A 22,285-nucleotide genomic window follows, 5' to 3' on the forward strand; every position below is an offset into this window, starting at 1 on the left:
ATACCACGTCGCGACAGATATACGTAACCATACACGTGCTGCACCGGTTTCATTTGGGAATGTTCAGAATTTTCTGTTTATTAAAAACAGAAATTAGGCTGAATTGAGTTTCCTCATATAGCAATATACTAGCCACACTACACACACATACATGTCTTGAGTAAATAAGAAAAACATACAGATTAGATATGCTTATCATGATGCTCAGAAACAAAATTGCAAAATTAATACACTGAAGCGAAAAAAAGAGAATCTCAATACATACTGACCAATAGGAAACTGCTGTTTCTTCCAACGTGGATTTATGCCCGTGAAAAGTGGACTGTCGCTATGGAAACGTGTGTGTATTAAAGTAAACTGTCACTATTTTTGACTGATAAGGTGACACGCTGTCCTTTCCGTAATTTTTTAAATTTCACCGTTGTAACTAACAGTTTGAAACTTGAAAATCTGTGCTGTGAAAATCTCGAGTTTGGCGAAATAACTGGTAACGTTATTTCATAGCGATTTATTTTATTTGCTGGGGTAACTGTCAAGTTGTGTGATTCAGAAGAAGTGACTGAATTTGGAGAGACATGTCCGCAGAAGAAAATGACAAAGCTTCTGATGCAAGCAGGGGCTATGATGAGGAATAATTGTTATATGGAGGTAGTCAAAACAGATACGACACTATTTAGCTCTCAAATATTTACATTTTTATAGGGTTAAGTTACCATTCTGTGTCTGGCAAATAATGGGCTGTCAAATTTATTTTAGCTAGCAATCTAACCACAACACCAGAAACAACACGTGCGACAGCGTACCACGTTGACAGTGCGACACTGGGTTGGTTTCTCCTGCTGCTTATTTCCTGTAACGTTTTTGGTAGGGAGTGAATATGAGAACAATGTCCTGTGACTATTAAATAAAATTGCAAGCACAAGAAATTATTGAGTTCAGGCATTTAGATATTTTGAGACAACTGTGATATTGTCTGTTTTGATTTTGAGTGTATGTTGTAAACATGTTGATACTGGTTCTTCTCTGTGATATATGAGATTGAGGAGAAGGCAGAGGAAGAGGCACCTAATGGGTAAGTGCCAGGTGACAGGTAAAACACCCACTGTTAAACTTCTGTTTGTACATAGCAGACAGTCACCTATTCCATCCTCAATTCATCACTTCCCACTGGGCACAGACATCAATTCAAGTCTATTCAAGGTTGGTTCAAGAACAATGTTAATTCATCCAGTTTGTGCCCAGTGGGTTACCTAGATCTCAAATACACACTTAGCGTACTAGAAAATCAGACGTGGATACTACTAGACTATACTGTCAAATGTTTCCTTTTGTAAAAGACTTACATTCATAATTGTGGTACACAAATTTAGTCAATTCGAAATCTGCAGTGGCCGTAAGGCATTTACTGTGATGCGTCCTCTTCAAAAGTCAGTCAGAGCATTCATACTTCTTGCTTCTTCTCTTTACACAACCTCCCTACTGTCAACCAATCATGTTAATGTGGAGCTGTACGGAGTCCTCGCATTGTTACAAAATTTGGGAGACGCACGGCGATGCGGTACAGAGCTCGATTTGGCCTGCTGAGGCTCTGCAATTGCGTCACACCCTCCGTATTTCTGAAGCAAGCATAAGTTGTCTTTTACACAAATGACACCTTTTTAGTTGTCTACACGAATAATATAGTCATCACACCTCTATTTGATGTTTTTTGAGATTCACAACACAGGCACAGTATTCACTCTGAGTCAGCCAGTACTGATTCTACAAATATTTGCCATTATACCCTACCTGTTTTATGATCTCCAGCTTCATCTCCCCTATTTGCACTAAATGATTCTTGCTTTCAAACCATTTTGACCATGAGTGATCACTTACAACAGTAAGCAGTGAACTGATTCAGAATGAGATGGGCTGGTGGCTTCATTCCCCATTAGGACCAATTGTGCTTTATTAATGAAGCATTTAGATATAATGCACTTTTCACTGCTCAATAATGACTGAGCAATATTGTTATCTCTGGGTTGTGTGTGTATCTGATGCCACTATGTGCAACGCCTGAAATGTGCAGCCAGTCAAGTGGAACATTAAGAACTATTTGGATGCTCGTTAAATCCTTGGCCGGGCAGGCGCTGTTTGTTTGTGAGCGTGGTAAAGTGGATCTAAGGCTCCATTAGATAGGGGCTATGATGGTCGCTGTGTTCGGCTTTGTTAAAGCGTATTGCCTCAGAATAAACACAGCGTTTTCAGAATCAAACAGTCTCTCTTTGAGCTGCTCGACCATTACATTAGGGATTCTTCAAGCAATAGGCTGTCATTTTACTTTCATCCCTTTACAAGGAAATGTACAGTATGCAGTCTGCAGACAAGTTAAGTAATATCCCTGTTTGAAAATCTCTTAACATTCCCCTGTACTCTATTCTTCAAATGTTACAAAAGTCTCAATCTAAACTGACTGTGTTTTTCTAGTGATGTTATGTTTTTTTCACAGTGCAAAGCCCTAGCCGACTGCTGAGGTCCATGAGAATGGAGTAGTGAAACAGGTACCTACTGCTCAGGGTTATGGAGGAGTAAACCTGGGATAAACAACACTTCTGTTTTGATGGAAACCCATCATGGATTCCCTCAGAACCCTTCTTGCTACTTGGCATATTCCTCATTAACTGTGTGTGTGATGCATGTAATGCTTTTATGAATGTATGTTGTCTCCATCTTTGTCTTTGTGTTTCTGTAATGCCAGGATACAGGTCAGGAAGACCAAGAAAGTGACAGCGACAATGAGGATGATGATGGCGTGTGTGTAACCATTGGAGCCTCGTCTCAGCCGTTCAGGTGAGAGTCTAGACAACAGCAACGTGTTAAATACAGCAGTGTGTTACTGTCCTGCAATCTGGATTAGTTTTGAAGATCCAATTTGAGTTGAAAAGAACATTCTATATCAGACCCTGTACACTGTTAGATGGAAAAACCTTTTGAAGATAGCTTTTTTTCACCTGACTGTCAGCGCGACCGACGTCAGTTGCTGTTGCCTCTCCTTTCTCAGATAATTTTATGAGTCATGATTATGGTTCCATGTTACAGTATGCATATTTGGCAGCATGCCTTATTCTCCCCACCCCATGTCACTTTCAAGGTTCTTCAAAGCACATTGCCCAGAGTCATGGAGGCAGCATGTCTCTCAGTGTGTGTCCCCTTGGTGGTGATGATGATAACTGTGTGTGTTTTTGTTTTTGTTTCTTTCATTGTGTAGTGCCTTTGGATCCATGCCTGTTAATCTCATCATTAAGGCTGCAGGGAGAACACATGCGTCAGGTAAACACTCCTCACCTAGGCCACATAGGTCATGTATGTGTCAGTGCATGCTTGTTCCGCGTCACCTGCTAGTCGGAAATGTCAGTTTCCTAATTCCGACGTGAACGCACCATTGTTACTCATCCAGACTCTCATTAATTGTAGTGGCAAGAGTGTGATGTGAATGTGTCACTGACTGTGTGTCCTGTCATCTCCGGTGCAGTTTGCCCCAAAGCCACAGGAGTGGACGTGGATGCACAGGGCAGTGTTAACGGAATCCCTGTGTTGGAGGTCGACGTGGAGTCTTTTGAAGAAAAGCCATGGAGAAAGCATGGTAAGTGGTGTGTGTGTTGGTTGGTTGGTGTGAAGCAGGGTTTCCGCCTGTAATAGCTGGCTTTTGGCTGATTAAAAATAAATGAAACAAAAATATAATAATAATAGAAAAAACGATAAATAAAATTGATGCTGGGTAAGGTTGATTGCAAAATAATGCTTTTGACTGGTCATGCTTATCGGTCTATAGGATAATTAGCATAATTGAGTAGAATTAAATTGGCGTGTGTATATTCATTATGTATCTTATTTATCACACACAAACAGCATACAGATACAGAGCCCTTAAGAGGAAAATCTGTCAGACAGCGCGAGAGCTCAGAGTTACTGCTACAGATCCTCAAACAGCTAAGTCGTTGCTACTGGAGTGAAACATGCTTTTATAATCCCAGTCATTGATCAACATTTCTAAATGCAATCGCGTGTTAAACGTTTTGATGGCCACGATTAAAATTAGCATTTTTAAATGTATTTCTCCACTGGTAATTGAAGCGCGCTTCCCATTTGCCATTCAAATGCATAGGCAACAGAAGGCAGGATTCATTAGCACATCACACATCACTTTGTAATGAGCTGGAGGCAGTATGCATTTTGAAAACATACTTAATTGTTTGAAACCTGAACGTTTTACTACATATTATGAGGCATGTCTTACCTTGCTTCAAAGTAGCCTAGCAAAAATCTGACCATATCTGTGGAGGCAATTATTTTATAAAGATTTCCATATGCCATTGAAACCAGAAGCCTATTTCTCTCATGTTCTACTAGTTTTCTTTCATTGTCCAGTAGCCAAAGCACAATCCTAGTCATATTAGCAACCCATGCTAGTTGTTGCATCTTTATATCTCCCCTCTTTCTAAATTTCTAACGGATATTTTCATCTCTGAAACCGCTTGCATGTGCTGTGTGCTTTTGAAAAAGTTGTTTTCCTGCTAATTGCATTATGGAACAAACATTTGTGCAGAGCCTACTGCCTTGTGTGCATTGTTGCGCTCATAACGTGAAGAAATAATAGTTTATCAACATTTTAAGCTAAATGTTCTGATCTGTTGCATCAAACTCATTGCTTTTCAAATTTTTTTTTATGTAGCCTAGGCCTACTGGTTGTATGAATTTGGGATCTATCATCCTACAACTGGCCCAGAGTCTGTTTGGAAAAGGCCATTTCTTTCTTGACAGTCTGACCAATTGAATAGGTACACTTTTCTACTATGGAGGATAGTAGATTGGCTGGGAAAGTAAATCTGGTCGGTTATTCCAACATCTTCAAAGTGCACATCAGAATTCAGTAAGAATGACACACGTTGTTGCATCCTTGACTTGCATGTCCTGTTAAAATGAATTACCATAATCTAAATGTGATTTCTGTCATTCTGAGCAATGTGGGTTGACGCCCAATGCATATGGTTCCGATACATTTCTCAAATGTCCGGTAAATTAAAATGCTGTTGGACAAATGTCCAGGGCCACATCGGAAACCCTGGAGTGAGATTATGTCTGTGCGTGTTCTGTTGCAGGTGTAAACTCAGGCCTGGCTGATGAATGGTCTGTGATACGGTCTGTTCAGCTTTCGGTTGTGTTTGTGTTTAGGCTCGCACTTCTCAGACTACTTTAACTATGGCTTTAACGAGGACATGAATTTAAGTATGCTCTCTCTAATTCTCTCTTTCTCTCTTTCTTTCTCTCTCTCGGAGGACCTGAGCCCTAGGACCATGCCTCAGGACTACCTGGCATGATGACTCCTTGCTGTCCCCAGTCCACCTGGCCGTGCTGCTGCTCCAGTTTCAACTGTTCTTCTGCCTGCGGCTATGGGACCCTGACCTGTTCACCAGACGTGCTACCTGTCCCAGACCTGCTGTTTTCAACTCTCTAGAGACAGCAGGAGCGGTAGAGATACTCTTATTGATCGGCTATGAAAAGCCAACTGACATTTACTCCTGAGGTGCTGACTTGCTGCACCCTCGACAACTACTGTGATTATTATTATTTGACCATGCTGGTAATTTATGAACATTTGGACATCTTGGCCATGTTCTGTTATAATCTCCACCCGGCACAGCCAGAAGAGGACTGGCCACCCCTCATAGCCTGGTTCCTCTCTAGGTTTCTTCCTAGGTTTTGGCCTTTCTATGGAATTTTTCCTAGCCACCGTGCTTCTACACCTGCATTGTTTGCTGTTTGGGGTTTTAGGCTGGGTTTCTGTACAGCACTTTGAGATATCAGCTGATGTAAGAAGGGCTTTATAAATACATTTGATTTGATTTGACTCCTGGAATGCCTACTGTGAGAACCAGAGGAGACTGCGCATGGGGTATGAGGTCATGAACCACGCTTCAGCCACTAAACTCATGGTAAAATATGTCATTCTTTTTGGACCTGGATACAAGATTATGCATTATCACAATATAAGTACAATAATTGTTCCCATTAAAGAAACATTCTCAGGCTTTGACATTGTTGAAGCTGTGTGAGTGAGTTGTTCTTCCTCTTAGGTCCAGGAATGGGGGCCTTCCCTGCTTTAGATCTGACTACTCCTTCCCCAGCAACCACTACAAATCAGCCTTGTCCAGGTAGGTACCCTGATTTGTCCCCCTCTCCCCCACTGTATGTATCACAGCAGCTGTGGCATGAATAACCATACTACATATGTCTGTGGTAACCACTACCAGCAGGTCATCACTGCCTCACTTCACTGGTCACTGCCACCTGGAACCCATCAGGGTGGTCAATGGGTCAAGTTTGTATTGGTCAGTGGTACCTGTGTCTGAGGTAATGTTCTTACCGAACACATTACATCCGGAAATGTTTTGAAGTGATAATTCATGGAAGGTATGTTAAGTTACTTAACTATTAAATGGCTAGAAATAAAGGTAGAGGTGCTGCAAGCGTTGCTTAGTTAAACTGCTCTGTTCCCTCTAATGAAGTCCTCATGCGCACCACCTTCCGTCACGTTCCCGTTAACGGCCACCTGTGAAGGGAAGTTTTTAGCGTTGGGGCAGGCAGAGCCCTGCGGGGAGCTGCTTTTACTGTGTGAAGACTGGGGCCCTGGAGTTTTACTGCTCAATTACATGGGCCAATCATTTACGGGCTTGAGCCCGTAGCAGAAGACGTTAGCAGACTGTTCGTAAACACTCCTGTCCTCTCAGCCCCATGGACTCATTCTGGTTCCACTCAGACACCAGGTGCTCTGCACCTCATAAGGAAGAGTGATGGACTATCACAAACACACACTCCTCCACCCCTCACCTCCTTGCTTTCCCTCTGGCTCTGTCCCTCTCCTACTTTCTTGCTCGCTCCCTCCAATCCTGTCTCTTGTGAGTTTAGCAGGGCTCATGTCAGGGTGGTCCAGACTACAAACTGAGGGGGATAAGGGTGATTAACACAGGCCACTTAAGTAAAGGTCCGTCTCTATATGATACCCCCCCCCCCCCTCAGCAAGGTTCCCCTCAGGGGAGGTGATGTGAGTCTGAGCGTTACTCAGTGGTCACGCTTCTCCCTCTCTCAGTGACACGACCGACAGAAGGGAAGCAGAAAGTCCAAGCATGACAAACACAAATACACACAGCATTGTGCAGCGGATGAAATGTTAAATAAGGCCTCCCTACATTACAGACCCTCTTGCTCCCTCTGTTGAGCTGTGAGAACGAACACTGGTGGCTCCGGAAGGGTGAAAGTTCAAACAAAGATGGTTTAGTATGAAAATGTGTAGAAACTGCTTCTCCAATAGAAATCCCAGATCATGCTTGTAGGCGATGTCATGGCGATGTTCGGCTAGCTAAGCTAATGCGCAGAAACACGTCATTGGTTCTAACGGTCGTCTCACGCCGAACTGCACATGTGCAGGCTGTCAAATCAAAGGCACTCCTTTGATTATAAAGTTGTTTTTCACAAGGTTGGAGTAATGACATGTTCAGCTACTTAAGACATTGGCTCAAATCTATGTTGTGCCATTAGATTTCGAGAAAATGAACAACTAAGGAATAATTTTTCACTTCTCTCATTGACCTCTCAACGTCTGTCTGCTTTGCAAGCATTCCCAGAAGTCTCGCATTGTTGGGCCACTGGGTTTGGAAACTTTGTGGTGCAAACTTGATGCTTGGTTGGAGGAGCACATATTGTGTTGTATTGCATTCTCTCCACATTCCATCAAATTAAATTTTATTGGTTGCATACACATATTCAGCAGATGTCATTGCGGGTGTAGTGAAATGCTTGTGTTCCTAGCTCTAACAGTGCAGTAATATATAACAATACACAACAATACACACACATCTAAAGGTAATAGAATGGAATTGAGAAAGAACAAAGAATCCAATTCAGGAAAGTTGTGTTTCTGGTCGTAATGCTGGTGAGTTACCGACTCTGATATCCAAAAGTTATTTCCGGCTGTATGTAATTATTCAAAGAATGTTCTGGGCTAATAACGTGAGAAATAACACACACACACACAAAAATACTGCAAAGATGCTTAGGAGCCTGACTGTGTCCAGCGTAAGGGAGGGTTAGTGTGGGCCTTTCTTCTCTGTCACATTTTAAATCCATGTATCTTTGAGAAAGTAGATGAAGTAGTGATATGTGTGTCGGCTTCTGGCTTTTATATTTATTTGATATTAGGGTGCTTTTATTAGAGGGCAGAGGGGAGTGACTTCTGGTTGATGCAGTTTTTATGCTTTTCCCTTATAATGTTTATTTCAGATTAAATCCTAGTGATTTGGGGAATGTTAGCAGAGTGCAGTGAGAAGAAGACCCAGTTAAAGAAGGTAATGCGTTAATGAACCTGGAAGAGGGTGATGGGGGTCACAGGCATTATATAATATACTGTATATACACTGAGTGTACAAAACTTTAGCAACACCTTCCTATCATTGAAGTGCACCCCCGTTTGCCCTCGCAACAGCCTCAATTCGTTGGGGAATGGTCTCTACAAGGTGTCGGAACGCGTTCCACAGGGATGCTGGCCCATGTTGACACCAATATTTCCCACAGTTGTGTCAAGTTGGCTGGTAGTGGATCTCTACTCCAAATAGCTTGTTCCATCTCTTCCCCCAGATGCTAAATTGCATTGATATCTGGTGACTGGGCAGGCCACTGCTGTAAGCTGAATTCACTACCATGTTCGTGGAACCATTCCTGGACAATCCTAGCCTTGTGGCATGGGGCATTAACCTGCAGAAAAAAAAATACTTTGCAGATGGATACACTGCTGCCATGAAGGGATACACCTGATTGGCAATGATGTTCAGATATTCTGTGGCTTTCAAATGTTGCTCCACCTTTATCAAGGGGCCCAATGTGGATCATGAAAACACACCATCACACCACCACCACCAGCCTGCAATGTTGAAACGTGGATGCTTACCGCCCCAATAGGCCCACAGACAACGCAATCACACTGCACACTGCCCTAACTCATCTGGACAAGAGGAATACCTATGTAAGAATGCTGTTCATCGATTACAGCTCAGCATTTAACACCATAGTACCCTTCAAACTCGTCATTAAGCTCGAGATCCTTGGTCTCGACCCCGCCCTGTGCAACTGGGTCCTGGACTTTCTGACGGGCCGCCCCCAGGTGGTGAAGGTAGGAAACAACATCTCCACCCCGCTGATCCTCAACACTGGGGCCCCACAAGGGTGCGTTCTCAGCCCTCCTGTACTCCCTGTTCACCCATGACTGTGTGGCCATGCACGCCTCCAACTCAATCATCAAGTTTGAAGACGACACTACAGTGGTAGGCTTGATTACCAACAACGACGAGACGGCCTACAATCCACATCGACGGGACAGTAGTGGAGAAGGTGGATAGTTTTAATTTCCTCGGCGTACACATCAACGACAATCTGAAATGGTCCACCCACACAGACAGCGTGGTGAAGAAGGCGCAACAGCACCTCTTCAACCTCATGAGGCTGAAGAAATTTGGCTTGTCACCAAAAACACTCACAAACTTTTACAGATGCACAATCGAGAGCATCCTGTCGGGCTGTATCACCGCCTGGTATGGCAACTGCTCCACCCACAACCGTAAGGCTCTCCAGAGGGTCGTGAGGTCTGCACAACGCATCACCGGCAGCAAACTACCTGCCCTCCAGGACACCTACACCACCCAATGTCACAGGAAGGCCATAAAGATCATCAAGGACAACAACCACCCGAGCCACTGCCTGTTCACCCCTCTATCATCCAGAAGGCGAGGTCAGAACAGGTGCATCAAAGCGGGGACCGAGAGACTGAAAAACAGCTTCTATCTCAAAGCCATCAGACTGTTAAACAGCCATCACTAACATACTGACTCAAATCTCTAGCCACTTTAATAATATTACATTGGATGTAATAAATGTATCACTAGTCACTTTAAACAATGCCACTTTATGTAATGTTTACATACCCTAGATTACTCATCTCATATGTATATACTGTAGTTGTTGTGAAAGGTAGTTGTTGTGAAATTGTTAGATATTACTGCACGGTCGGAACTAGAAGCACAAGCATTTCGCTACACTCGCATTAACATCTGCTAACCATGTGTATGTGACCAATAAAATTTGATTTGATGTACTCGTGGTTTTCTCCATACCCTAGTCCTCCCATCAGTGTGAAATAGCAGGAACCTGGATTGATCAAACCAGGCAATATTTTTCCAATTCTCCAGTGTCTAGTGTTTTTTTGTTCCTTTGCCCACTGCAACCGCAGTCTCTTGTTTTTTGCTGAAAGAAGTGGAACTCTGTAAGGTCATCGGCTCTCATACCCCATTCATGTCAAGGTACGAAGAGTATATTTTATGGGTCTTTGGGCACCAATGTTGTACTGGACCGTCAGTTGACTAACTGTAGCCAGTCTGTTTCTCTGCACAATTCGTGTCAGCCTCTTTGTTCTCTTTCATCCCCCGGTTTTGACCACTGTCCTGTTGTTGGCTGGATGTCCTTTGGGTGGTGGACCATTCTTGATACACACAGGAAACTGTTGAGTGTGAAAAGCCCATCAGCGTTGCCGTTCTTGACACACTCAAACCGGTGTGCCTGTGTAACGGATGTGAAATGGCTAGCTAGTTAGCGGTGGTGCGTGCTAATAGCCTTTCAATCGGTTACTTCACTTGCTCTGAGACCTTGAAGTAGTGGTTCCACTTGCTCTGCAAGGGCCGCGGCTTTTGTGGAGCGATGGGTAACGATGCTTCGTGGGTGACTTGTTGTTGATGTGTGCAGAGGGTCCCTGGTTCGCGCCCGGGTCGGGGCGAGGGGACCGACTAAAGTTAAACTGTTACACCTGGGACCTACTACCATACCCCGTTCAAAGGCACTTAAATCTTTTGTCTTGCCCATTCACCCTCTGAATGGCACACATACACAATCCATGTCTCAAATGTTTCAAGGCTTAAAAATCCTTCTTTAACCTGTCTCCTCCCTTTCATCTACATTGACATCAATAAGTGATCAGAGCTTTCACCTGGATTCACCTGGTCAGTCTATGTCATGGAAAGAGCAGGTGTATTTAAAGTTTTGTACACACGGTGTGTGTGTGTGTGTATAGACTAAACAAAAATATTAATGCAACATGCAACAATTTCAATGATTTTACTGAGTTACAGTTCATATAAGGAAATAAGTCAATTGAAATACATTCATTAGTGCCTAATCTATGGATTTCACATGAATGGGCAGGGGCGCAGCCATGTTTGGGCTTGGGAGGGCATAGTCCCACCTACTTGGGAGCCAGGCTCAGCCAATCAGAATTAGTTTTTCCCCACAAAAGGCCTTTATTACTCCTCAAATACTCCTCAGTTTCATCAGCTTTCCGGGTGGCTAGTCTCAGACGATCCTGCAGGGGAATATGCCGGATGTGGAGGTCCTGGGCTGGTATGGTTACACGTGGTCTGCGGTTTTGAGGGCGATTGGACGTACTGCCAAATTCTCTACAACAACGTTGGAGACGGCTTATGGTAGAGAAATTAACATTACATTCCTGCAGTCAGCATGCCAATTGCACGCTCCCTCAACTTGAGACATTTGTGTCGTTCTGTGACAAAACTGCTAATTTTAGAGTGGTCTTTTATTGTCCCCAGCACAAGGTGCATCTGTGTAATGATCATGCTGTTAAATCAGCTTCTTGATAGATATGCCACACTTGTCAGGTGGATATATTATCTTGGCATAGGAGAAATGCTCACTAACATGGATGTAAACAAATTTGTTCACAAAATGTGGGAGAAATAAGTGTTTGTGCCTATGGAGAATATCTGGAATCTTTTATTTCAGCTCATGAAACATGGGGAAAGGGGGATACCTAGTCAGTTGCACAACTGAATGCATTCAACTGAAATGTGTCTTCCGCATTTAACCCAACCCCTCTGAATCAGAGAGGTGCGGGGGGCTGCCTTAATCGACAGCCACGTCATCGGCGCCCAGGGAACAGTGGGTTAACTGCCTTGCTCAGGGGCAGAACGACAGATATTTACCTTGTCAGCTCTGGGATTCGATCCAGCAACCTTTCAGTTACTGGCCCAATGCTCCTACCCGCCAGGCTACCTGCCGCCAACAATTTACATGTTGTGTTTTATATATTTTTCAATATATATATTTTAATGCAAATGCCTTACTACTTATGCCACATCAGGATGTTACCCATACACTGGTAAACAGATCACATCCTGATCACATCACATCCACAAACCATGTCAAAAACAAGAGATTTACCCAAACTTGCATACCTTTTTATGCATGATCTATGCACAGAATCATATTGTGTTGGGTTTTTTGTATGTTTACTCTGTTCTGCTCTGGCCTGTAGAAAGACAAGCGGCACCACCAATGTTATTGGAGAACAAACTGGTACCATCAGCCGGGTAGAGGAACAGAGACGTCACAATATAGAAGGAAATAACATCCAGGTTTGTGTGTCTGTGTTATTCTAAACTACACCTTGTCTTTCCTCTTGATTAATCTAGTAAATTTGCTTACCTAGTCTGAGCTTTGTTTTTGTGTGTCTGTGTGTGTGTGTGCATGCATTACAGGTGCTTTCCGAGCCATCTGACGCTGAGCCTACTCCCACTAAGATGCCCCCCTTCTTCCCCCCACCTCCTTTCCCGCCTCCACCCTACAATGTCAACTCCGCCCCTCCACTCATTCCTCCACCACGTAAGTTACCTCAGCCCCTCATACACAAACATATATATATACACACACACACACACACACACACAAACATTGCTCTCGGTCTGTGTGCCCTCTGTTCAGCATAACAATTATGCAATATAAATGGCAAGGTTATGGATTGAATAAAGACACTGCTTGAAGGTCATGGGTCAGACAGACAGACAGACTGGTGAGTCACTCTCATGACATCACGGGATGTCATGGAAAAATGGCATTCAACTATGACACTCTCTATCTCTCCCCCCCTCTCTCCCTCTCTCTCTATCTCTCTCTCATTACAGTAATGTATCTCAACAATCGATACCTCGAATATCCTTCAACTCTTGTCAATGTAAAAAGGGCCTTACTCTCATTGTGTGGGTGCATCATTAGTACAGTTGAGGGGTTTGAGGGAACAGACGAAAGTGTAACCCAGAGAGTTGCAGGTGTAAATCCCATGCTGGGAACCCATGAAGGACAGGCAGCATAAGTGGTAATAAATAACACTGCGTGTTGAAGGACATGTTTGGGAGTTGGAGGTGAATGCAGATGGGTTAACATAAACATGTGGGTGTGTGTACATTTGTGTGCACTCTATGGGTCAGTGTCTTTTTCCCCAGGTGTGTGTAATTCTGTCCAGGTGTGTGGGTGCCCAGTGCTGTCAGTCTGCCGGACTTCCTCCTCATCGCCTGATGAATATGAGGCAGAGGGCAGGAAGTCCCCCCTGGCCTGAGCTCACAGCTGAGCGCAGGCTGCCATCGCTTCATCTTCAAAGATTTCAAAATAGCAGCCCTCTATTCACCCCTCACACACTCCCAGCACCCCCTAAGTTCAATGAGCCCGGTACCGACGTGTTGTTCAACCTGTGCCAAATATCCTAATACAACCAAAATATCAAACATCCTGTCGACCCGGCAAACCTGGCTTTCCTTCTTTAAGTTACAGGCTCTGCCTCCTTTTGTGATGCAAATGTTCAATGTGATAAAAATAGCTCCTGGAAGAAAAGAAAAGTGCAGAGCCAGCAGATTGGAGGGAGAGAGAAAGAGAGCTTTGTTACTCTTGGTACGGTAGGGTCACATTAGTGGTATAGTATTATTGCTTGATAGGGCCAGGTTTTAGTGTGCGGTTGTGTTGTCATTGCAGGCCAGTCTGTGTTGTGAAGCACTAAGGGATGTTGTCTGGAGCTCTAGTGTAGAACTGGTTGTACTGATCAGTGTAGTTTGGCACCTGTACTGACTGATATGGCTGTGACGGTCTTGGAATTTGAGGTTACGGTAATTGGCCAGGCCGATGTACAGACACCAACATAATCGTTCAAGGATGTGCATATGCGTCCTAATAAAACCTATTTGAAACAATCCATTACACTTCGTTATCATCATGGAATTTCATTACTATTATTCAGGTTATTACTTTTAAATATGAATCAACAAATTAAGAAATGCCAGGTTTGGGAGGATCTGTCGCATTTTTGTATTGACACAACATCAGCGAAGTCAAAATAAAGATATTCCTACCTTGTCTGTTGGCTGTTCTGCATATATACACAATCAATCAAATGTATTTTTAAAGCCCTTTTTACATCAGCCGATGTCACAAAGTGCTATACAGAAAGCCAGCTACCATTCAAAAGTCTGGGGTCACTTAGAAATGTCCTTGTTTTTGTCCATTAAAATAACATCAAATTGATCAGAAATACAGTGTAGACATTGTTAATGTTGGAAATGACTATTGTAGCTGGAAACGGCTGATTTTTTATGGAATATCTACATCGGTGTACAGGGGCCCATTAACAGCAACCATCACTCCTGTGTCCCAATGGCATGTTGTGTTAGCTAATCCAAGTTCATCATTTTAAAAGGATAATTGGTCATAAGAAAACCCTTTTGCAATTATGTTAGCACATCTGAAAACTGTTGTTCTGATTAAAGAAGCAATAAAACTGGCCTTCTTTAGACTAGTTGAGTATCTGGAGCATCAGAATTTGTGGGTTCGATTACAGGCTCAAAATGGCCAGAAACAAAGAACTTTCTTCTGAAACTCATCAGTCTATTCTTGTTCTGATAAATGAAGGCTATTCCATGTGAGAAATTGCCAAGAAACTGAAGATCTTGTACAATGCTGTGTACTACTTCCTTCACAGAACAGCACAAACTAGCTCTAACCAGAATAGAAAGAGGAGTGGGAGGCCCCGGTGCCCAACTGAGCAAGAGGACAAGTACATTAGAGTGTCTAGTTTGAGAAACAGATGCCTCACAAGTCCTCAACTGGCAGCTTCATTAAATAGTACCCGCAAAACACCAGTCTCAACGTCAACAGTGTACAGTCGTGGCCAAAAGTTTTGAGAATGACACAAATATAAATTTTCACAAAGTCTGCAGCTTCAGTTTGTATGATGGCAATTTGAATATACTCCAGAATGTTATGAAGAGTGATCAGATGAATTGCAAAGTCCCTCTTTGCCATGCAAATGAACTGAATCCCCCAAAAACATTTCCACTGCATTTCAGCCCTGCCACAAAAGGACCAGCTGACATCATGTCAGTGATTCTCTCGTTAACACAGGTGTGAGTGTTGACGAGGACAAGCCTGGAGATCACTCTGTCATGCTGATTGAGTTCGAATAACAGACTGGAAGCTTCAAAAGGAGGGTGGTGCTTGGAATCATTGTTCTTCCTCTGTTTATCATGGTTACCTGCAAGGAAACACATGCCGCCATCATTGCTTTGCACAAAAAGGGCTTCACAGGCAAGTATATTGCTGCCAGTAAGATTGCACCTAAATCAACCATTTATCGGATCATCAAGAACTTCAAGGAGAGCGGTTCAATTGTTGTGAAGAAGGCTTCAGGGCGCCCAAGAAAGTTCACCAAGCGCCAGGACCGTCTCCTAAAGTTGATTCAGCTGCGGGATCGGGGCACCACCAGTACAGAGCTTGCTCAGGAATGGCAGCAGGCAGGTGTGAGTGCATCTGCACGCACAGTGAGGCGAAGACTTTTGGAGGATGGCCTGGTGTCAAGAAGGGCAGCAAAGAAGCCACTTCTCTCCAGGAAAAACATCAGGGACAGACTGATATTCTGCAAAAAGTACAGGGATTGGACTTCTGAGGACTGGGGTAAAGTCATTTTCTCTGATGAATCAGCTTTCCGATTGTTTGGGGCATCCGGAAAAATGTTTGTCCGGAGAAGACAAGGTGAGCGCTACCATCAGTCCTGTGTCATGCCAACAGTAAAGCCTCCTGAGACCATTCATGTGTGGGGTTGCTTCTCAGCCAAGGGAGTGGGCTCACTCACAATTTTGCCTAAGAACACAGCCATGAATAAAGAATGGTACCAACACATCCTCTGAGAGCAACGTCTCCCAACCATCCAGTGACAGTTATGTGACGAACAATGCCTTTTCCAGCCTGATGGAGCAACTTGCCATAAGGCAAAAGTGATAACTAAGTGGCTCGGGGAACAAAACATCAATATTTTGGGTCCATGGCCAGGAAACTCCCCAGACCTTAATCCCATTGAGAACTTGTGGTCAATCCTCAAGAGGCGGGTGGACAAACAAAAACCCAGAAGTTCTGAAAAATTCCAAGCATTGATTATGCAAGAATGGGCTGCCATCAGTCAGGATGGGGCCCAGAAGTTAATTGACAGCATGCCAGGGCGGATTGCAGAGGTCTTGAAAAAGAAGTGTCAACACTGCAAATATTGACTCTTTGCATCAACTTCATGTAATTGTCAATAAAAGCCTTTGACACTTATGAAATGCTTGTAATTATACTTCAGTATTCCATAGTAACATCTGACAAAATATCTAAAGACACTGAAGCAGCAAACTTTGTGAAAATTTATATTTGTGTCATTCTCAAAACTTTTGGCCACGACTGCTAACAAAACTGCTAATAGAGGCGACTCCGGGATGCTGGCCTTCTAGGCAGAGTTGCAAATAAAAAGCCATATCTCATACTGACCAATAAAAATTAAAGATTAAGATGGGCAAAAGAATAGAGACTTGACAGAGGAAGATTGGAAAAAAGTGTTATGGATATACAATCTAAGGTTGAGGTATTCGGATCACAAATAAGAACATTTGTGAGATGCAGAAAAAAATGAAAAGATGCTGGAGGAGTGCTTGACGCCATCTGTCAAGCATGGTGGGGGCAATGTGATGGTCTGGGGGTTCTTTGGTGGTGGTAAAGTGGGAGATTTGTACAGGGTAAAAAGGATCTTCAAGAAGGAAGGCTATCACTCCATTTTGCAACGCCATGCCATACCCTGTGGACGGCGCTTAATTGGAGCCAATATCCTCCTACAACAGGACAATGACCCAAAGCAAAGCTCCAAACTATGCAAGAACTATTTAGGGAAGAAGCAGTCAGCTGGTATTCTGTCTATAATGGAGTGGCCAGCACAGTCACCGGATCTCAACCCTATTGAGCTGTTGTGGGAGCAGCTTGACCGTATGGTACGTAAGAAGTGCCCATCAAGCCAATCCAACTTGTGGGAGGTGCTTCAGGAAGCATGGGGTGAAATCTCTTCAGATTACCTCAGTAAATTGACAACTAGAATGCCAAAGGTCTGCAAGGCTGTAATTGCTGCAAATGCAGGATTCTTTGACGAAAGCGAAGTTTGAAGGACACAATTATTATTTCAATTAAAAATCATTATTTATAACCTTGTCAATTTCTTGACTATGTTTCCTATTCATTTTGCAACTAATTTAATGTATGTTTTCATGGAAAACACGTACATTTGTAAGTGACCCCAAACTTTTGAACTGTAGTGTATATCAGTGTATATACAACAAGTTATGTCGGCTTATTTAAACGGTTTTGACGGTCTTCATCCATAACCGTCAGTTACACGGTTATTCAATTACCGTCACAGCCCTACTAACTGACTGTCCCTGTAAAAGCAACATTGTTATCCATCAGTGTCTAGAGCGGGTTTGTGTCAGGTTTGTGTGTCTGTTATAGTGGTATCTTCAGCTAATAGCTACAGATGACTACCACAGCAGCGGTGGTCGGAGCATAATAGTTTTTGGGGCACTTGGCAAGATCAATAATAGTAGAAGAAACATTGAAGAGGTAGTGCTGCCTGTAGTGTCTTCAGCTAGTCATAGCGAATGCAGGCAGCCCATAGAGTGGGACAACAGCAGGCTGCGGTCTCAACAGTATATCAGCTGAATCTAAAAGCCTCCAGCATAATGACTCTGTGAAACGTTAGCATGAGAGAGAGCCACGCAAGCACAATCACCAGCAATTAGCCGTCAGCCATTAGCTTTCTCATATGCTGCCAAGCGTTGAAACTCAAGCCCTCATCAAACGCTCGCTTTGAGGCCACGACAGGTAGAAACAATTACTCACACACGCAAACATGGATGGCATGTGTGGAGGGAACTCTTTTGAAGTGTGTGTGTGTGTTTACTGTGTGTGCGTGTGTGCGAGCATAATGCATTGGCTCATGTAAAGATGCTCCATCACATTGAGCAACAGCTTTTGGAATTGAAATGGCTCAGTTAACTGATTTTAAAATGTGCTCTATCAAGACATGGGTGTGATTTTGGGAGTCCAATGTGTAAATTTAGAGCTTATTTTGTTAAGCACAATGCAATGGGAGGAGAGTAGCCAGACAAATTGTTTAATCAGGTTTAACTGCATATTGATTACATACAGTATTCATTGATCCTCCATTCACCCATTACTAATGCATATGCATGAAACAGAAAATCAAATTAAACAACTTGTTTTTAGGGCATTTTGCTGTATTCTGTAACCACAGCTGTGTTTATGTAGGCTATGTATTATAGATGCATGCATGTGAAGCTTCTAATTGAGTGCTCTGTTGCAGTGCTGTGTTTCATGTGTGTGTGTGTGTGTGTGTGTGTGTGTGTGTGTGTGTGTGTGTGTGTGTGTGTGTGTGTGTGTGTGTGTGTGTGTGTGTGTGTGTGTGTGTGTGTGTGTGTGTGTGTGTGTGGGGTTGAGTTTCCTCCAGGCTAGATCCTATGCCCCTAGTTAAACCTAGTGAAACCCATCACAGTGTGGCTTCAGGGTTCTGTCATAGGCAGTGCCTGAAGCTAGACCAGCAGCAGGAGGCAGACTACACCATGTTCAGAGCTTTGTTTTCTGTGCCCTCTGTTCTCTGCTGTGGCATCAAGGAAGGACTATATTTTCTCTGTGGGGATGTTAATCTGCTGTCTGACTAGATGTGTGCCTCCCTTGGGTTACCAGGTGGTGCCTAATGTATCAAAGGCTTTGCTTGGTCTTCCATAGAGCAGTTCAGCCCCACAGTGAGACTGGGCTGTGAGAGGGAAGGAAGACACTTCTATATTTCACTCTAAAAGCTGCTGCATGCTCTTTTATTACTTCACTAACTCTTATTTTTCTTATTTTTAACCCTTTTTGCTTTTTTTCTGTTGATGAAAACTGCTCTGAAACTCATTCACATCAGGGGTCTTTGTGGAAAAACAGAAATGCATGATGTCTCTTCAAAGGAGTGTGTGTGTGTGTGTATATTTAAAGGGCAGTTTGTGTGTCGCGCCCAGACATGAAAGCTTCTAGTATAAAATAGTGGGGCCATGAGAAGTGCACTCAGGCATTTGACTGGGGATGGTTTTATTAATGTTAGAGGAACGTTTGATTCTGTTGTTGTGACATTCTGACACCTCTCCAAAATAGGTTATGCATGTTTCAAGTTTCTCTGTCTTAAACAGAATTCTCCTAAAGACGATAAAGCCTAAGAAATTATCATGTTGTGGCAGATTGAGTGTCAGCTTGCATGCTTTTTGAGCACATGTAATGTAATTATTCACCGATACACATCGATCCCCGATTCAAGTGTTTGAGATACAAGTGCATCGGTCCCTGGACACGATCCAAATGTAGCACGAGTCGGTCAGAAAATGGATTCAAACATTATGAATTGCCAGTTCACTATTTTATTTTGCTCATGTTACATAATTTTTACCTTCCAAAAATACCTCTCATCTTTTGTGACAACTGATGCCTTCTCTACTTCAGGGTCAAACTGCAGGTAACTGTCTTGACAGTCATTGATCTTGACAGTTATTTTGCCTGCTGAACAACCAAGGCAAATCAGTAGCCTAGTCAAACTGCGCACTCTGCCCAGCTTCGCACGCTGACTAATGTATGCGGCCTGTTTTCTGATCTTGCACATCTGCATGACACCTTCCACGTTCACATGCTAAAATGACTTGATTGATATTAGGCTTTATTAGTTGAGTGACAACCTATGTAATTTGCTAGGTATCGTTATCTATGAGCTGTTTAATTTTTTTTACAGGAATAAAAGTAAGCTATCGGAGACACAACTCTCATCTGGCTCTACTTTTTGAACGGGTTTACAATTGTTACAATTTTTTTTTGTTCAGGTTCAGCATCAGCAAATGTTTTGGTAGTTTTGTTTTAAACAATCAGTGCATATGGCAATTTTTAGATAAACAGGGTAAAGTTGATCATTTCATAACGAGGACAGCAATCATTTTTGGGAGGCGCACTGCATGGTCAAAGCAAGAGGTGAAGAGAAGATCACTATGTAAAAACGGTCAAAACCATTCGATTTAGAGATGTGGTGTGAAATCCTTGTGCTACATCCCCCCCGTATGGTTGGTAGAGAATGGCGCTTGCACCGCCAGGATTGTGGGTTTGAGTCCCAGGGCCACCCATACATAAAATGTATGCACGCATGACTGTGAATCGCTTTAGATAAAAGCATCTGGTAAATGGCATAGATTATTACACCGTAGACATACATAATTTACACACACACACACAAATACACACTCAGACAGATCCAGCTCAGAGAGGCCCAGCTCATGAGTTCCATCAGTAGATTTTAATTTAAAATGGAAAATGATTGTGTTTATGCAACAATTATTAGAGCATCGTATCACATCGAACCGAATCGCATCGATTGAATCTCTAATCCAACCGAATCGCACTGAATCGTTTCAAACTAAAACATATATAAAGGATAAAGGAGTTGATCGTGGACTACAGGAAAAGGTGGGCCGAACAGGCCCCCATTAACATTGACAGGGCTGTAGTGGAGTGGGTCGAGAGTTTCAAGTTCCTTGGTGTCCACATCACCAAACAACTATCATGGTCCAAATACACCAAGACAGTCGTGAAGAGGGCACGCAACACCTTTTTCCCCTCGGGAGACTGAAAAGATTTGGCATGGGTCCCCAGACCCTCAAATGCTTCTACAGCTGCACCATCGAGAGCATCCTAACCAGTTGCATCACCGCCTGGAATGGCAACTGCTCGGCATCTGACCGTAAGGCGCTACAGAGGGTAGTGCGAATGGCTCAGTACATCACTGGGGCCGAGCTTACTGCCATCCAGGACCTACAGTGGGGAGAACAAGTATTTGATACACTGCCGATTTTGCAAGTTTTCCTACTTACAAAGCATGTAGAGGTCTGTAATTTTTATCATAGGTACACTTCAACTGTGAGAGACGGAATCTAAAACAAAAATCCAGAAAATCACATTGTATGATTTTTAACTAATTCCTTTGCATTTTATTGCATGACATAAGTATTTGATACATCAGAAAAGCAGAACTTAATATTTGGTACAGAAACCTTTGTTTGCAATTACAGAGATCATACGTTTCCTGTAGTTCTTGACCAGGTTTGCACACACTGCAGCAGGGATTTTGGCCCACTCCTCCATACAGACCTTCTCCAGATCCTTCAGGTTTCGGGGCTGTCGCTGGGCAATACGGAATTTCAGCTCCCTCCAAAGATTTTCTATTGGATTCAGGTCTGGAGACTGGCTAGACCACTCCAGGAACTTGAGATGCTTCTTACGGAGCCACTCCTTAGTTGCCCTGGCTGTGTGTTTCGGGTCGTTGTCATGCTGGAAGACCCAGCCACGACCCATCTTCAATGCTCTTACTGAGGGAAGGAGGTTGTTGGCCAAGATCTCGCGATACATGGCCCCATCCATCCTCCCCTCAATACGGTGCAGTCGTCCTGTCCCCTTTGCAGAAAAGCAGCCCCAAAGAATGATGTTTCCACCTCCATGCTTCACGTTTGGGATGGGTTCTTGGGGTTGTACTCATCCTTCTTCTTCCTCCAAACACAGCGAGTGGAGTTTAGACCAAAAAGTTATATTTTTGTCTCATCAGACCACATGACCTTCTCCCATTCCTCCTCTGGATTATCCAGATGGTCATTGGCAAACTTCAGACGGGCCTGGACATGCGCTGGCTTGAGCAGGGGGACCTTGCGTGCGCTGCAGGATTTTAATCCATGACGGCGTAGTGTGTTACTAATGGTTTTCTTTGAGACTGTGGTCCCAGCTCTCTTCAGGTCATTGACCAGGTCCTGCCGTGTAGTTCTGGGCTGATCCCTCACCTTCCTCATGATCATTGATGCCCCACGAGGTGATATCTTGCATGGAGCCCCAGACCGAGGGTGATTGACCGTCATCTGAACTTCTTCCATTTTCTAATAATTGCGCCAACAGTTGTTGCCTTCTCACCAAGCTGCTTGCCTATTGTCCTGTAGCCCAT

The 22,285-nt window shown here is 43.4% G+C and overlaps 1 pseudogene; it reads left to right on the forward strand.

The window, feature by feature from the left end:
- The first annotated feature begins 1,068 nt into the window (after positions 1 to 1,068).
- Positions 1,069 to 22,285, forward strand: part of LOC139540606 (pre-mRNA 3'-end-processing factor FIP1-like) — a 36,588-nt pseudogene continuing 15,371 nt past the window's right edge.

This window comes from Salvelinus alpinus, chromosome 16, assembly GCF_045679555.1.
Source record: "Salvelinus alpinus chromosome 16, SLU_Salpinus.1, whole genome shotgun sequence".
In the NCBI taxonomy this organism is placed as follows: Eukaryota; Metazoa; Chordata; class Actinopteri; order Salmoniformes; family Salmonidae; genus Salvelinus; species Salvelinus alpinus.